The 15,499-nt window shown below is 39.2% G+C and overlaps 1 long non-coding RNA gene across 1 annotated transcript in view; it reads right to left on the bottom strand.

The window, feature by feature from the left end:
- Positions 1-2,301: 2,301 nt before the first annotated feature.
- LOC116665907 overlaps positions 2,302-15,499 on the bottom strand; it is a 108,173-nt gene continuing 94,975 nt past the window's right edge. The window contains exons 6-8 of the long non-coding RNA XR_004322693.1: positions 5,248-5,357; positions 3,013-3,247; positions 2,302-2,521 (exon numbers count right to left, since the gene is read on the bottom strand). This is a non-coding gene — a long non-coding RNA (uncharacterized LOC116665907). The remainder of the gene's footprint in view (positions 2,522-3,012; positions 3,248-5,247; positions 5,358-15,499) is intronic.

Consider the following 15,499-nt stretch of genomic DNA (forward strand, 5'->3'; position numbering starts at 1 on the left):
TTTTTGCTTTTATTTCCTTTACTTTAGGAGATGGATCCAAAAAATATTGCTCTGATTTATGTCAGAGTGTTCTGCCTGTGTTCTCCTCTAGGAGTTTTTTTAAGATCTAGTCTTTTACATTTAGGCCTTTAATCCAATTTGAATTTAGTTTTGTATGTGTTGTTAGAGAATGTTCTCATTTCTTTCTTTCACATGTAGCTGCTCAGTTTTCCCAGCACCACTTATTGAAGAGACAGTCTTTTCTCCATTGTATATTCTTGCCTCCCTTGTTCTTTCTCAAGATTGTTTTGGCTACTTGGGATCTTCTGTGTCTCTATGCAATTTTAAAGTTATTTATTCGAGTTCTGTGAAAAGTGCCATTGCAATTTTAATAGGGATTGCACTGAATCTGGAGATTGCCTTAGGTAATCCCATTGATAAGGAAACACCAAATCATGATGCTAAAGGAACTCTAGACTTTTTCCAAGCGCTCTTCCCACAGTTATCACCAGGAATTCCCCTGGGCCCTTACACAAGTAGTCCAAAGGTGACCTGCTGTAGGATTCTAGTTCCAATCATTTTAAATAATTTGACCTTGGGTCCACTTACCAACATGTTACAGCTGCCACTCCCTATTCTTATCTCCTTCTTGGAATCCCTAAGGGGGCAGGTTGAGCACTGCCTGTGGCTCTGCACTCACTGCCATCCTTCTCAACCTTCTACACCATTGTCTGCAGCCAAGTACGCTGCCAGAATCCTCTAGAGGACAGAGGCTGCCCACAAGTTGGCACTTGCTTACTGGTAAATCCACTGTGCCCTTGGAATCACGGACCCTCTTCCCATAGCCCCTGGACCCACCTCTGAGTCCACCTGCAGCTGCAGTCATACAGCTCCCTGCATGTTGACAGCTTTCTACATCAAGTGTTGACATTTTTCTGGCCACTGCCTTAGGGCTTTCTCTAGAACCAAGCTAGAGCTTACTCAGTCCACATGCAGGGTAACCCACAAGATCTGGGGATCCTACCCATTGTATTTCTCCCTCATTCAAGGGAACCTTCTCTAAAGGGCCATGTTATTACCATCTGTTATCTAAGCGCCTTGCCTTTATCTCCCTTTCTTCCACCCCTAAGGAATAAATCAATTATGCCTACATATGCCCAAAGCCAAACTGTAACAATGGACAAGTTTTACGTTCTTTCCCAGACGTCTGAGTGGTCCTATGCAAAAAATAGGTTATAACCAAATCTGGGGCACTCTCAGACTGTTAAAGGAGACTGACTATATAGAATGCAAAGAAGATCTAAGATGAGGTAATGAAGTGATGCTCTCTGAGCACATCTAATCCCATGTGAGTCTCAGCTTCCATCGCTGCTACATGCATATGTTCATTTTCATGTAACCCTCAAAACAACACTGTGAAGTGGTACCATCCTTGTTTATGAATAAGGATGCCAAGACACTTTGACTTGTCTAAACCAGCACACTTAGCAATGGGAAGGGGTGGATTTGCAGTTTGAAGGGGAGAAAAGAAAGATACCATCTATCTGGTTTCAGTGTCGCCAAAATTATTAACTAGAAAAGTATCCAAAGCAAGAATTGACTAAGACTCTGAGCAAACTTGTGGATATAGTATAGTTTTATCCTCTTCAGCACTAACCTAATGTCCTCATGGTAAATGCATTCATTTTGCAGTGTAGTCTGTAGAACAGGCATATAGAATACACATTACTATATCCTTAAGCATAGTGCTATTTATAGTGGTATCCAGAAAAGTTTCTACCTTTCCCATAGGACAGGAGATGGTGATCTTTAATTCATGCCGAGGCGTCTGTGCACATTAATAACGTCTATATTAGAAGCTCTTTGGGGGAAAGCCCAGATAAAATTCAGTCATCTTTCAAATACTAAAATTAATTCCAATTTCAGCCTTTCAAGACATATGCCCAACAAAAGACTCAAATGCTTTCATCATCTGTATCTTAAAAATGGTTTAAAATGTATTTTAAGAACCCCATGCTAAGCTAACAAGATGCCTGGGTTTAAGATTCTAATCTAAAACTTATGTCAGTAGATCCTTGTAATGCTGTAAATGTTAGACTATTGTTGAGGTTCAGAGGCCCATTAACTCTTACTGCCAGAGATTTCCCACATGGAGAATGGAAAGAATATCGTATGATTGGTGCCTACTTCAAAGGCCCACGTGCAAAGATTGATGAGGCTGTTCTGACCCCTTAAAGTAGGAAACAAAAATACCCCATTCTTTTTATACCTGGAATCTCTAACACACTTCAGGGAAACAAACAAAATGCTCTTTGAAATGGTTTGTTTATTCTTTACTTAAAAGAAAATTTCATTCGCAGAATCAAAGCCAGTGAACAAACACAGCCCTCTGAGTCCTTTCCAATGTGAGGCATGGGGCTGGGGAGATCATTTTCCTTGGCACGTGCAGGGTCTGAGCTCAAAGAAAGGATCCTGTGTTCATTTCTTTTAAACAAATTGTATGTTTCGGTCCGTTTTTGAGCTGTCCTGTGCTGTCTCGCACCTGGCAAGCATAAATCTAATATTAACTTTCCGTGTGGGGCAAAATATTCGGTTTTGCTTCTATAGTTTTATCTGTGTTTTCCTTTCTGCACAAACAAGCATATGGCCTAACTTACATTTACTTGTCACCATCACTAGGTCCAGTCCGTTATCTGCTGCCCTATTTCCCTGGCCCCAGTCTTTTTCTATCTCTGCCGGACCTTGAGCAAAGAGCCTTTGGCCTTATCTCATGCTCATTAATAATACTCCCTTTCAGTGCTGGGTCCGGGCCCTGGGAGCAGTCGGTCCTTCACCGCATCACAGCACTCCTCTGATTTAATTTTTGTCTATTCATTTTTTTTGGCAACATGCTACTTGCTCTTTTCAATAATTGATTGTATTCATGATTTCTGCCACTGGATTGAAAATGAATCTCTTTAAGCAAAAAAAAAAAAAGTTAGATTTTGAAAACCTTTACATTCCTAACTAAGCGGAACTGCCACGCACACCCACCTGATCGTCAAATGTGCCATCTGTATCTGTGACTCAGCGCAAGGGAGAGATATGGAAACAAAGCCAGACTTTCAAATGTCACTGGATTGGTGCCAAGTTCAGCCACCCTTGAAGTCGACATTCCAAATGAAATGCCCCGAGGCTCTTTAACGGAAGCAACTCTTAGCTCTGCACAGAACCCTGGCGACGCTGCTTCTTTCTGAATCCCAACCTGGCATAGGTAGCCATGGGCCTCCTGGCATCAGATAAAGCCAAAAATAGAAGTTAGAGTGCAAATTGTAGACTAAATTTCCTGCTGTTTTGTTGTGACTAAATTTTCTGCAGGACCTGACCCTGAAGCCATAAAATCTCGGCACCTGTTGCTTCACGCTGAAACGTGGTACGCTTTTCTCTTGCATTTGAAGTAGTTCCGTATCTTAAAATAGATTTAGTGAAAAAGGCAGCAGCTTTCTGTTATTTTTTTCCTATTTGTTCCAACAAGGTCACGGGAAAACATCAAGACCAAACTTCATGGGTTTACCAGTTTGGGTTGCCTTATGTCACAGGTAAGAGGACTTTCAGAGACAATTTGCTTTTTCCTCCGTCTTCCATTTTCTTAGTAATGAATGGATATTGACAGGCACAGGCGTACAGCTCAGTCTTGCCAAAGTGCTACTTGGGCCCAAAGCTACTTATTCTTTCTGGGCTTCCCTTGTTCCTTCTAATTCCAGACAGTTTATCAAGGGTAAAATGTAGCAAGACAGTGCCTCTCCCCAGAGACTTGGCATTTAACTGGATTAGGATTCCAAGGCAAATTAAATGCTCCATGGCCTGGGGGCTTAATTCAGCTCTTGTTAATTAACTAGTCGGTGGATTGATTACAAGAAGTTTAGTTTCACCAGGAAAAAGAGAAAATATCGACTTCTGGTTTTTCCCATTTTTGTCATATGTGCTTTATGCATATATGCACTTTAGAAAAATGACAAACTACCGAACCTAGTCTGAATGCTGACCTCCTAAAATATGTGCATTTTTGAATAATGAATGTAAGGTTAGGGGCGATGCTATACACTAGTGGGTTAAGTATACTGTATGATTTGAGGAACAGGGCAAGTTCTCATACCAGTCTACACAATCCCCTCCACCAACCCTCTCTGATCCCACCTATTATAGTTAGATTTACATTATAGACTCTGTACATTTCTGACACCTTGAGTTGCAGCACAGGTATGTTATTTCCTGAAAAGTAATTTTAAGTATTGTGAAGGTTATAGCCTCTTAAATTAATGGAGTGGTTCACGTCAGTGAATTCCCTTTTGGGATGGTAGAGACCAAGAGGGAGGACATCAACGCCCAACCTCTCTACTGTGGTAAGCCCACAAGGTCACCCTCAATGTCACATTTGGGAGCACTAAGCTGTTGGTTGGTAAGGAAGAATGACAGACGGTGAATAATTTCCCCCAAATTCAGGAGGGCAGTTTATGAGTGAAGATGAGACTGGGCCACTAAAGGAACTAACATATACATACATACTAGAAATAACTATTGTATTTAACCCCTTTCCCTAAAGAACATTTCTTTTTCAGTCATTCAACAAATATTTATTGAGTGCCAACTATGTACCAGAAAGTGCTGCAGGCGCTGAAGATTCCGCAGTGATAAGGTGTGATTTCCATGTTAGATCTATCACCCTGGATCCCAAGCGGAGAAGGCATCAGGGTAGCAAAGTCGAAGCAGAGGATTAAGTTGGGAACCTATTCCCACAGTCAGTCCAGGAAAGAAATGATAATGGCTTGAAGTATGATAGTCATCCTGGTAGTGAGAAGTGGAAGGATTCGGGATATAGTGTGAAGGTAGAGCCAACAGGACTTGCTGATGGATTGAAAGAAATGTAGGAGAGTCTTGAGCAAATGGGGGAAGAGAAGTGACATTTACAAAGATGGAAAGACTAAGCAATTTGGGGAAGAGAATCAAAGATTCTGTTTTTGAAATAAGTGTGTTATATGGAGTGAGTAGTTAAATAGATGAGTCAGGAATTCAGAGAAGAGGACTATCTGGAGATACAAAGATGGGAAGGGTTGGCAGATGGATGGTATTCAAAGATGGGTGTCTGGATGTGATCAACTAGGAAATGAAGATAGAAAGAAGAAAAAAAAAAAATCCAAATCATAGGGAACTCCAAAACTAAGAATTAAAACCTGGAGAGACCAAGGGTCTGAACATTAGCTGACTGCAAGATGGACAAGATGGACTTACCACACATTCATCTGTCAAGTTAGCTGAGGTAAAGCCATGGATTCATCACATGAGGATTAAAGCAGCACCACCATCATCAGAATCAGAAAATGACCCAACTCCTGAGAGGCCTAGGGAACAATGGTTTGTGAACCCTTAGAAGACTTAAGGTTACTCTTTTAAAAAAAAGGTAAATATTGAGATTATAATTTCATAGTAGCTGGAAAAAGGGCAACCTATTTGTTTAATCTTTTCCAAGTAAAGAGCACAGAGTAATTATGGCATAGCCTCAAAAGTAAAATTAATAGATCTGTATTAGGAACTGAACCCCAAAATTCCAAATTCAACAAAATACCAAGAGGTTTCATCAGGTTCGAGTAGTTGTAGATAAAGAAGAAAAGAGGACTGTACCACTGACTCAGATTCTAAGGAATCTTCCCTGTCCAAGGCTGATCAGTTCCATTCCATGATCACCCCCTCATCGCTCCTGTTCAGCAGGAAGTAGCCAGAATAGTCATCGCCCCTTTTCCCACCAGATTGTGGAACGGACATCGACAGTGGGGAATTGTAACAGAAAAGAACAAATCTGACTCCATATCAGATCTGCTCCTCTGGCTCTAACCCTGTGCTCTGTTTCCTGGGCTTCGTAGTGATGGTTCTGCACCTTTTGAAAAAGAATGTCACCTATAGACTGAAATATACAGGAGAGCTCATTCTCAAGGCTCTGACCTTTAAGCATATAACATTTTTCGATTCATATAAAGATAAAAAGTTACAGACTAGAAAATAACATTTGTTTTGGAGGTTTACAGGGACACCATGACCTGACCCACATAGACAGCTGCAAGCACAAAGGATTCCGACACCAAGAAGTTTGCAACAATCACACACCCTCTCATTTTTAGTATTAGATAAGGAGCTTGAATTCTGACTTGGGGAAGATGGTTCTCCAGGACCATCAGTCAGTCTGCCACCTTCTCAGTCTGCCGGCTTTCCAAATAAAGTTGTTATTCCTTGCCCCAGCACCTTGTACCCCAATTTATCGGCCTGTAGTGTGGCAAGCAGAACCAGTTTGGGTTTGGATTCACTAAAATACATAAAAGTGACAGCATACAGTATTTGTCTTTCTCTTACTGACTTACTTCACTTAGTACGAGAAACCCTTTCCTAGTTATTTTAACTCACTTCCCTTTACTGCAAATTGTTATCTATATGAATTTTCCCACATTTATCCTATTTTTAAAGACTGTTTTCTTTTGGAATATTAAAAAGCGATTGCATTTAGACCTGAGACCTTAATGAATTCCTTAAACCTATTTATTTCATATTTTTTGACCTTCAACTTGTGTTTTTCACTTGTTTTCATTTCTCAGTTTAAATAGAGTGAGTGGAATCTTGTAAAGCTATACCACTGGTTTGGAAAAGAGAAATATAATGCACACATGAATAAAGACAAGATACAGATTACTCACAAGTGGAACAGTAATTTATGGACAAAGAGTCTAACACCTTGGAAAAAAATCAATGCTAGCTTTTCTATTTGGAACCCTCTCAAGATTTCATGTAGGCTTTAGTTCTCTGAGTTTTAGTGTGTATAATTTGATGAGAACTTTACTGTCCCCGGGAGTGCTTGAATCTCTCTGTAGTCATGCTTGCTAGATGTTGTTCAGAATCCTCCAATTACATTTTTTCCTGATATGCTGGTAACTATTTTTTCTTCTAGTTCCTAAGTTGCTCGCTGAAATGACATGATCTATCTATGTGCATTTCTCCTTAGGCAAAGGTTAATGTTGAATGTTAATAAATTGTCTTTTTCCTTAGACATACAGTTTGTTCCCAACAGCATCCTAGTGCTGTGGGGACGCACAGCCACACGTCATTACCCTCAGGCTCATCTCCTTTCCTGTGCTACTGGATGGAGTTGCGACTTGCTTACTTTAGATAAATGGCACTTGCTGTGCCAGACTGTTAGTTTTTTTTAATTGGGATAAATATCAAAGCCACCCCATGTTTAAAAACCATGGATAAGAAGAAAGGTGAGGCTGAATATTAATGTTTCCATTTCTCTTAAATCTTAGGGACACGGCAACAACAAACCCTGCAAGGAGGAAGCTGACATAGCTCCAAATGTTTGAAGAAAGGTGTGCCAATTCAGTACAGCCAAAAGTTCGATACGACTCAGCAGGCTCCTAGCCTTACCTCCTCTCAGAGGCAAAATTATAAAGAAGATATAAGTAGGCTATACTCTTAAAAAAAATGCATTCAAAACACACCACCAACCAATTTGTAGAAAAACAATTGAAAAGGTATGTGAGAAACTCAGACAAATGATCAAAGCAACCCTCAAGAACTTTTCTCATACTTCTTTTTAACATAACTTTATTAAGTCTTCCCTTAATAAGGCACAAAAAAATCTGTCAGGGGCTGCCATACTGACCTTATTAAATGAGAGAGAGCTCAAGACAAAAGGCAATTAGCAATGCAAAAGAAGAAATAAGTATGAGAAAATCTTAACAGGAAGTTAAATTCTGGGAGGTGAGCAGCGGATTACGAGGAGTGGGACACTGGTGTGCACAGATCTCCAAGGAAGGTGTCTCCCTGCTCCACCCCTCGGCCCGGTAACTCTAGGAGTCAAACATACGAAAGTCACTTACTTAGTGTCTCCCCTTCTCTGAATTGTAGGGGAGTGAAACAGATTTATGGGAGAGATGATGAAATAAGAGTGAAAATATAGACCTGGTCCTGACTCTCTCTGCAGAAGCTAAGGTTCAGGGCTACCCTCTGCATCAGAAAAGATAGGAAGCTTGACGCTTCCAGACAGAGGAAGTGAATATTAGCCCAACAAAACCGGCACAGACGACTGTGGAAAGAGGGACAAATATCCACTTTATATCAAACCTAAAGGAATATCTTAATAAGACTATTTGTTATAAATAGAAGAAAAGAGAAATGGCAAAGCCTCAATTCCAAAAGTGTCAACACACACAAAAGAAAAAGTAGAAATAAAGAAACATATTATTTAAAGGATGAATGTAGTGCCTTATGTGGAAGCAATTATAGCCAAAGAAAAAGAACTTTCTCTGCAAGTGCCTTATACAATAGAAGAATATTTATAAAACGACAACAACAACACAAATTCAGTGACAGGAGACTTCAAAAACAAGATGAAAGTACAAAGGAATTAGTAAGACTGTAGAACTAAGAGAACCAGTTAAAGACTAAAATGATACTCACAGAGAAATGACTGCGTTGCAAACAGCAAGAAGCACATTAAAGCAAATCTGAATAGTGAAAAGTCCAGAGAGTTTTTAAAAGAATCTAGGAAGAAAGTGCAAGTCGGTTCTGAGAATGGTGGGACAGGATGAACGCAGAGGCTTCCCCTCCAATCCCAAAGAATGGGTTCCCTCAAGAAAGAGAGTCTTCTTTCTACATAAGAATGTAGAAATGGTGTTAGGAAGGCAGACTATCAGAAGACCACCAAGATAACTACAGAGGAGCACTGCATAATGATGAAAGTTTCAACTTACTAAGAAGATAGAACGATTCAAACATAGATAACTCCAAAATATGTCAATCAAAAGTTGGGTGAGCTATAGGGAAATCTGACAAATCCACCATCATAGCGTTTTCAACATGTTTCTCTCAGTTACCAGATATAATCTATAACATGATGTGATCTGATATGATACAGCATGATATGATATAATATAATATAAAAAATTCAGATATATACCATCAACCATATTCTTTAACCACATGCAATTGATCAGTTTCAAAAGGTCAATGAAAATCCCCATATACCTGAAGAATTCTGGGGGGAGGTGATGGTTGAGTTTAATTTGGTAATGGTAACACATGCATATACACTTGTCCAAATTCACCGAATTGTATACATTAATTATATGCAGTTTTTTCCAGCTTTATTGAGAAATAATTGACATACATCACTGTGTGAGTTTAAGGCACACACAGCATGATGGTTTGATTTACACATATTGTGAAATGATTTTCACAACAGGTTCAGGTAAATTCCATCTTCTCACATAGATATAATAAAAAGAAAAGAAAGAAAAAAAAGGAAAAACAATTTCTCCTTGCCATGAGAACTCTTCGGATTTACTTTCTTAAGAACTTTTCTACATATTATACAGCTATGTTAGCTATTGTTATCATGTTGTACATTATAGCCCCCACACTTATTATCTTGTAACTGAAAATTTCTCACTGATGGATCACCTGTCCTCAATTCTCCCCTCCCCACCCCCTGCTTCTAGTAACCACAAGCCTAATCTCTTTCTCTATGAGTTTGTTTTTTAGATTCTGCATATAAGTGAGATCATGTAATATTTAACCTTCTCTGTCTGACTTATTTCACTTAGCATAATGTCTCCAAGGTCCACATGTTGTTGCAAATGGTAGAATTTCCTCTTTTTATGGCTGAATAGTATTCCATTATATATATACCACAACTTCCTTATCTGCTTATCCATCGATGGACACATAGGTTGTTTCCATGTCTTGGCTCCTGAAAATAATGCTGCTATGAACCTGGGAGTGCAGACAACTTTCCAAGTTAAGAGTTTTTGCTTCCTCTGGATATATGTACAGAAGTGGAATTAAAGGATCATATGGTATCTCTATTTTTAATTTTGTGAGGGTTCTCTATACAATTTTTCATAGTGGCTGCACCAATTTACAATCTCACCAACAGTGCACAAGGGTTCATTTTTCTCTACATTCACATCAGTATTTGTTATCTTCTGTTGTTTTCATGATAGTCATTCTAATCGGCATGGGGTGCCATCTCATTGTGATTTTAATTTCCATTTCCCTAATGATTAGTGATGTTGAGCATCTTTTCACGTGCCTGATGGCTTTCATATATCTTCTTTGGAGAAATGTCTATTTAGGTCTTTTGCCCTTTCTTCAGTTGGGTTATTTACTTATTTATTTGCTGTTGAGTTTTATGAATTCTTTACATATTTTGAATAGTAACCCCTTATCAGACATACGATGTGCAAATATATTTCCCATTCCATAGATTGTCTTTTCACTTGGTTGATGGTTTATTTTGCTTAGTAGAAGCGTTTTAATTTGATGTAGTCTCACTGGCTTATTTTTAATATTTTTGTTTGTGCTTTAGGTGTCATATCCAAAAAAGTCATTACCAAGATCCTGAAGAATTTTTAAAAATCACTTCAAAACATCTCATTAGTGAAAAAACATGGTCATAGGAATTTAAAAAAATACTTTGGGATAAATAATAATGAAAATGTTATATATCAAAATTCATTTGGTTGAAAAAAGTGGTATGAAAAAGACTTTATAGATTAAAATGATTATATTAGGAAAAAAAGGCCAGAAATTCATGTAAACTAAGAATGGCTAGTGATGAAGGGTGTCACAAAAAATAACTACAGATTTTGACCAGTTACAAATATTAACTAAAGCCTCATAAAAAGTAGCAGAAATGAGGACTACAGGTAGGCAACCCAATTTTCTTCCAGGAGAGAGAGAGACAGAGACAGAGACAGAGACAGAGACAGAGGCAGAAAGAGAGAAGTTGATTTTATTTTTCCTATATACCTTTCTCTTGCTAATTTATATAGGAAATTATATCGGATGAATTATTTTCTGGTAATGCCATAATTTAGTCTATGGTTTACAAAATATCAAGACGTAACTGTAACTACACTGGTGTAGAAATGAACATTTCTCAGAAATGGACGCAGAGAACAGATGAGATTTGGGGCTTCCCCTTTAAGGAGAGAATAAGTGAGCTTTTGTTTGCACAAAGGATAGTTGAATTATATTAAGCGCATTGTTCTTGCTTTTATGTTCTTGTTCTTGTTTGAAAGTTTAAGTGTGGGAAGAGTTTGAGAGGTTGCTGAGCAACCAAAACAATGCTTAGTTGACTCACTTAATTCCAACTCACATATAGTTTGCCTTCCTGGTTCTTGGAAGACTGGAAAGCCGAGGATTATATATCTTGGAGTCCCTTCCTTCTGAGCTGCAAGGAAGTGATCTATGACCTGGGCTCAGTATTAGTATGAAAAAAGGAGGAGAAAGCTGGTTTTCTCTAGTGGGTATGATGGTTAATTTGTTGCATCAGCTTGGTTAGGCTGTGGTGCCCAGTGTTTGGTCAAACACCACCCTAGACGTTGCTGTGAAGACAGGTTTTAGACGTGACGGTTTATCACCAATAGACTTTGAGTAAAAGAGATTCGTCTCTCCAAGGTGTGGGTGAGCCTCATTCCATCAGATGAAGGCCATCAGAGCAAGGACTGAGGTTTCCCAAGGAAGAAGCAGTTCGGCATCAAGAGCACAACACAGAGCTCCCGCTGCAGATTTCAGATCAATACTGCAGCATCAGCTCTTACCTGAATCTCTAGGCTGCTGCTGACCTGCCTCACAGAGTTCAGACTCGCCAGTGTCCACAGTCCCACAGTCACTTGGGCCAATTCCACAAAGTGAATTGATAGAGAAAGTGAGAAACAGAGACAGAGAGAAAGAGAGTGAGAGAGAAGCAAATTATGGCATGGTTTTGGCGAGAACAGTCCAAGATGTGCCCGCGTGGCTCTCAGGACCCTTAACATTTCAGCTGCGCCAAACTACTTAAAGTCTCCCGATGCCTGTTGCACACACCGTTTCTTCTTTCTGGAATGCCCATCTTCTCACGTCTCCATGTCACCTGAAGGACTCCATCTCACACTTAATGATAACTTTCTCTAAAATTATTTTTAAAACTCTAACCAGTTAAACACTCCCTTCTATACTTTCTTCCATGCCTCTACTGTGGACTGCACCTTATTATTGCAATTATTAAATTACAACACCTATCAATTCCTCTCCTGCCATACACACTAAAATGTGAGCTTGTAAAGAACAGAGAATTTATGCTGGTTTTTTTTTTTTTGGTATGTTTTTTAAACCTAAAATCATTTGGACTATAATAGTTGTTTGTTTGTTTGTTTTTTACTGCTTTGTTGAATTAATGAGTGTCTGATTGATTTAATTTTTGTAGCGGCATCCGTTTTCACACATCCCAGTTGCTCTTAGTCTAGGCCTTCTTATTGGCTCCATGGCAACTAAGTGCTTACGTAATCTCCGAGGCTGTTGTTCACTCCCGGTGGCACTCACCCGCAGAGAGGGTCACATCCACATGCTTGCAAAGAAGACACTGAGGTAAATAGCTTAGTAAACCCATGTTGCTTATGTTAATCAAACGCTCCCAGAAACACATAAAAGAATAGTATTACATAAAAACAATCATATATTGGCCCCCACGTCAACTTTCTTCTGCTGATTTCTGACTAGTTACCAACATCAAAGGCTTCAGAATCAAGTCAGCCTGAACTCAAAACATACCTTGGTTACCAACTAAGCTGCAGGAATCTTGTGAAAGTTACCTAACTTCTCCAAGTTTCACCTTCCTCATCTGGGAAACACAGCTGATAAAACCTGTCTGAACAAAATTTTATGAGAATTTGGCATGTTTGTAATTATCATATTATCTGGCACATAATAAGCACTAAATCATTGTTAACCATATAAATTATTATTATTGTATATTAATCAAGGATGAACTTGTAGAAATTAATGCCTGTGAAGAGGGATTTTTACAGCCCACTGACATATCTTTAAAGTGTGTATGTGTCTCATCTGGATATGAAAATTATACCTACTCCTTATGCACAATAATAAATCTGTGTGATGGGCGACATGAGGTGAAAGGCTAATGCCTTTATCATCTACTCACTTCATCTTTATCGCTTTTCTGAGGACAGAAGTGCATGTAATTCTCACAATACTTTCGAGTGGTGAATTAGTTTTATATTCCCACCAAGAAATTCATCTATAACATTTCATAGTCACTTGCTAAAAACAGGCATCAAAAGACAATGGTTATTCCTTAAAGAAAAGGAATACAAGAAGGGTGAAGCTCACTGGACTGTCTTTGACAAACAATATTTTGGAAGCAATGAGCCAGACCAACCTTCTGCTGAGGTGGGCTAGGCACAGCCTTCTCTAAAGGTAAGGGCAGCCAATTGATTGCTTACATTATTTTTAGCTTTATGATTTGTTAAGAAAATTAGGAACCTTAAGACTATCTCAGTCTTCACCACCTAAGAACAGCCTCATATAGCCATATACGACGGTTTAAAACTAAGTATGAGTTAACTTGACTGCTATGTTTGCACTACCCATTTAATTTTCCTTCTGAACGAGGTACAGTTAACAGAGCATACTGAAGGGAATTATGGCACAAAACATGAAGACATCCTTCTGTTGTTTTGAAAACTTGGGAGCTTCCCAGATGAAATCTGAAACTAGCCTCATACACAGAGGGCAAGAAAAGACAGAGGAAAGGTGTAGATCACTCCAGACTGGTAGGTGGCGGGTCTAATAAGCCAGAAGACTTACTTAAGAGGCTTGTCTTGGGTGGTCACGAGATGAGAATACCTTGCACTGCCCTCCAGAATCTTAGACGTGTGTGTAGAAGCCTTAACTAGGTTCCGTCACTATTCAGTTCAGATGATCTCAACAACACATTGCTCTCTCAAGGTTGCATCCTCAAGTCTGGCTCCCACTGTGGGAATCGGGCGGGGTGCAGAACATACATTCCAAGGACAGGGAAGGGGATGAGGAAACCCTGATCGTTCGGGTCCAGCTCACAGACTGACCAGCGGTCACATCCTTTTGATGACCTCCTCCAACACCTACCCTCTAATAAGCAGATAAGCACAACTAATTACTCACAAAGAAGACATTTTATAACTAACTTAAGCAAATTAAAAGCAAACAGAAATCAAGTAACTATACATCAAAGGTGAATGATGCTATCTTTTTCTTTCTGCTCATTTATCAGGCATTAACCTGGGTGTCCCATGGTGATTGGCTGGCATATTTGTCCGCCTTCTGTCCTTTTTCTCTAGCTCCCATCAGTTAAAGTTTAGTTTTAAAGCCTGTCCTCCATTCAAATGGAACATGCAGAAGGGATGAGAATGTAACTGGTATGTCTTTCAAACTATGTGGTGTACCTGGGAGGAAGGTATAGGTAGCAAGAATAATGAAGATCTTTTATTTAGTACATATTAAATAGGAAAAGTTCTAATTATGTATGTTAAATTCATAACCCCCAAAATAATTTCATGAGGTAGGTATCATAAAACCCATTTTACAGATGACATAACTCATGCTTAGAGAGATGAAGTCATTTGCCCAAATTCACACAGGTAATAAACAGCAGAACTAGGATTCAAACCAAACAGATCTGATTCTAAATCTCAAGCTCATGCGAGACTGACTCCCTTTAATGACTCCACTGCCCCAAGAAACTAATATTCTGAGAAATATCATTCAATTCTGAGAAACTAACACTTTGTGGTAGATGGAAACATATTTCGAGCCTCACACGTCTTGACATAAGCCAAGTGACCCAAGTGCGTAAGGTCTGCTGATCGGTTTTTAAGAATGCAAGAAGTACATATATATGCATGCCTGCATAGATGACCCATAATCATTCTTAAGACAGCTATATTTAGTGCACTTTATGTTAAAATCTACTTGTCTTTCTTTGAATATTTGTCATTACTCAAAAAATGATTTCCTCCAGCATCAATACAGGCTCATATGACCATTATCATTCATTAGACAATGACAACCAGAAATGCTGAATACTGGGCTAGGCTCTGGAGACGCATGAGTGAACAAACCCAGATGTGTCACGTCCTCAAAGAGTTTAGAGGCCAATGAAGGCGACTGTTTAGCAATTAAACAAATTTAAAATTATAATTATGGTTAGAGTCACATGGTGCAACGAGAGTAAGTAAGAGGTCATGGTCACAGGCAGCTAAGCTGAAATTTGAAGGAAGAATAAACGTTCATCAGATGACAAGGAGACAGGAGTTTTTCAGACAAGTGGAGACCGAGCGTAAAGGTGCAGTGAGGGAGGGAGAGCACCGGGTAAGTGTGAGGGGTTGAAAGAGAGTCAATGACACTACAGAAGTGAGAGCGGGATGAGGGACTGTTAGAAAGGGACATGGGCCAGACCGCTCAGGAGCTTGTAATCTATGTTTAACCATTTATGATTAAACCTTAAGGTAATTAAAAAACACTAGAGGTTTTTAAGAAGTAGAATGGCATAATCCGACTTGCATTTCAGAAAGAGGGCTCTGGCTGCAGCATGCACAAGGAGCTGGAGAGAGTCCAAAGATAAAGCAGACAACCATTAAGAAGCCCATTGTATTCATTAGTACCCTCTCCTGGGCAA

This window comes from Camelus ferus, chromosome 9 (genome assembly GCF_009834535.1).
Source record: "Camelus ferus isolate YT-003-E chromosome 9, BCGSAC_Cfer_1.0, whole genome shotgun sequence".
NCBI classification, from domain to species: Eukaryota; Metazoa; Chordata; class Mammalia; order Artiodactyla; family Camelidae; genus Camelus; species Camelus ferus.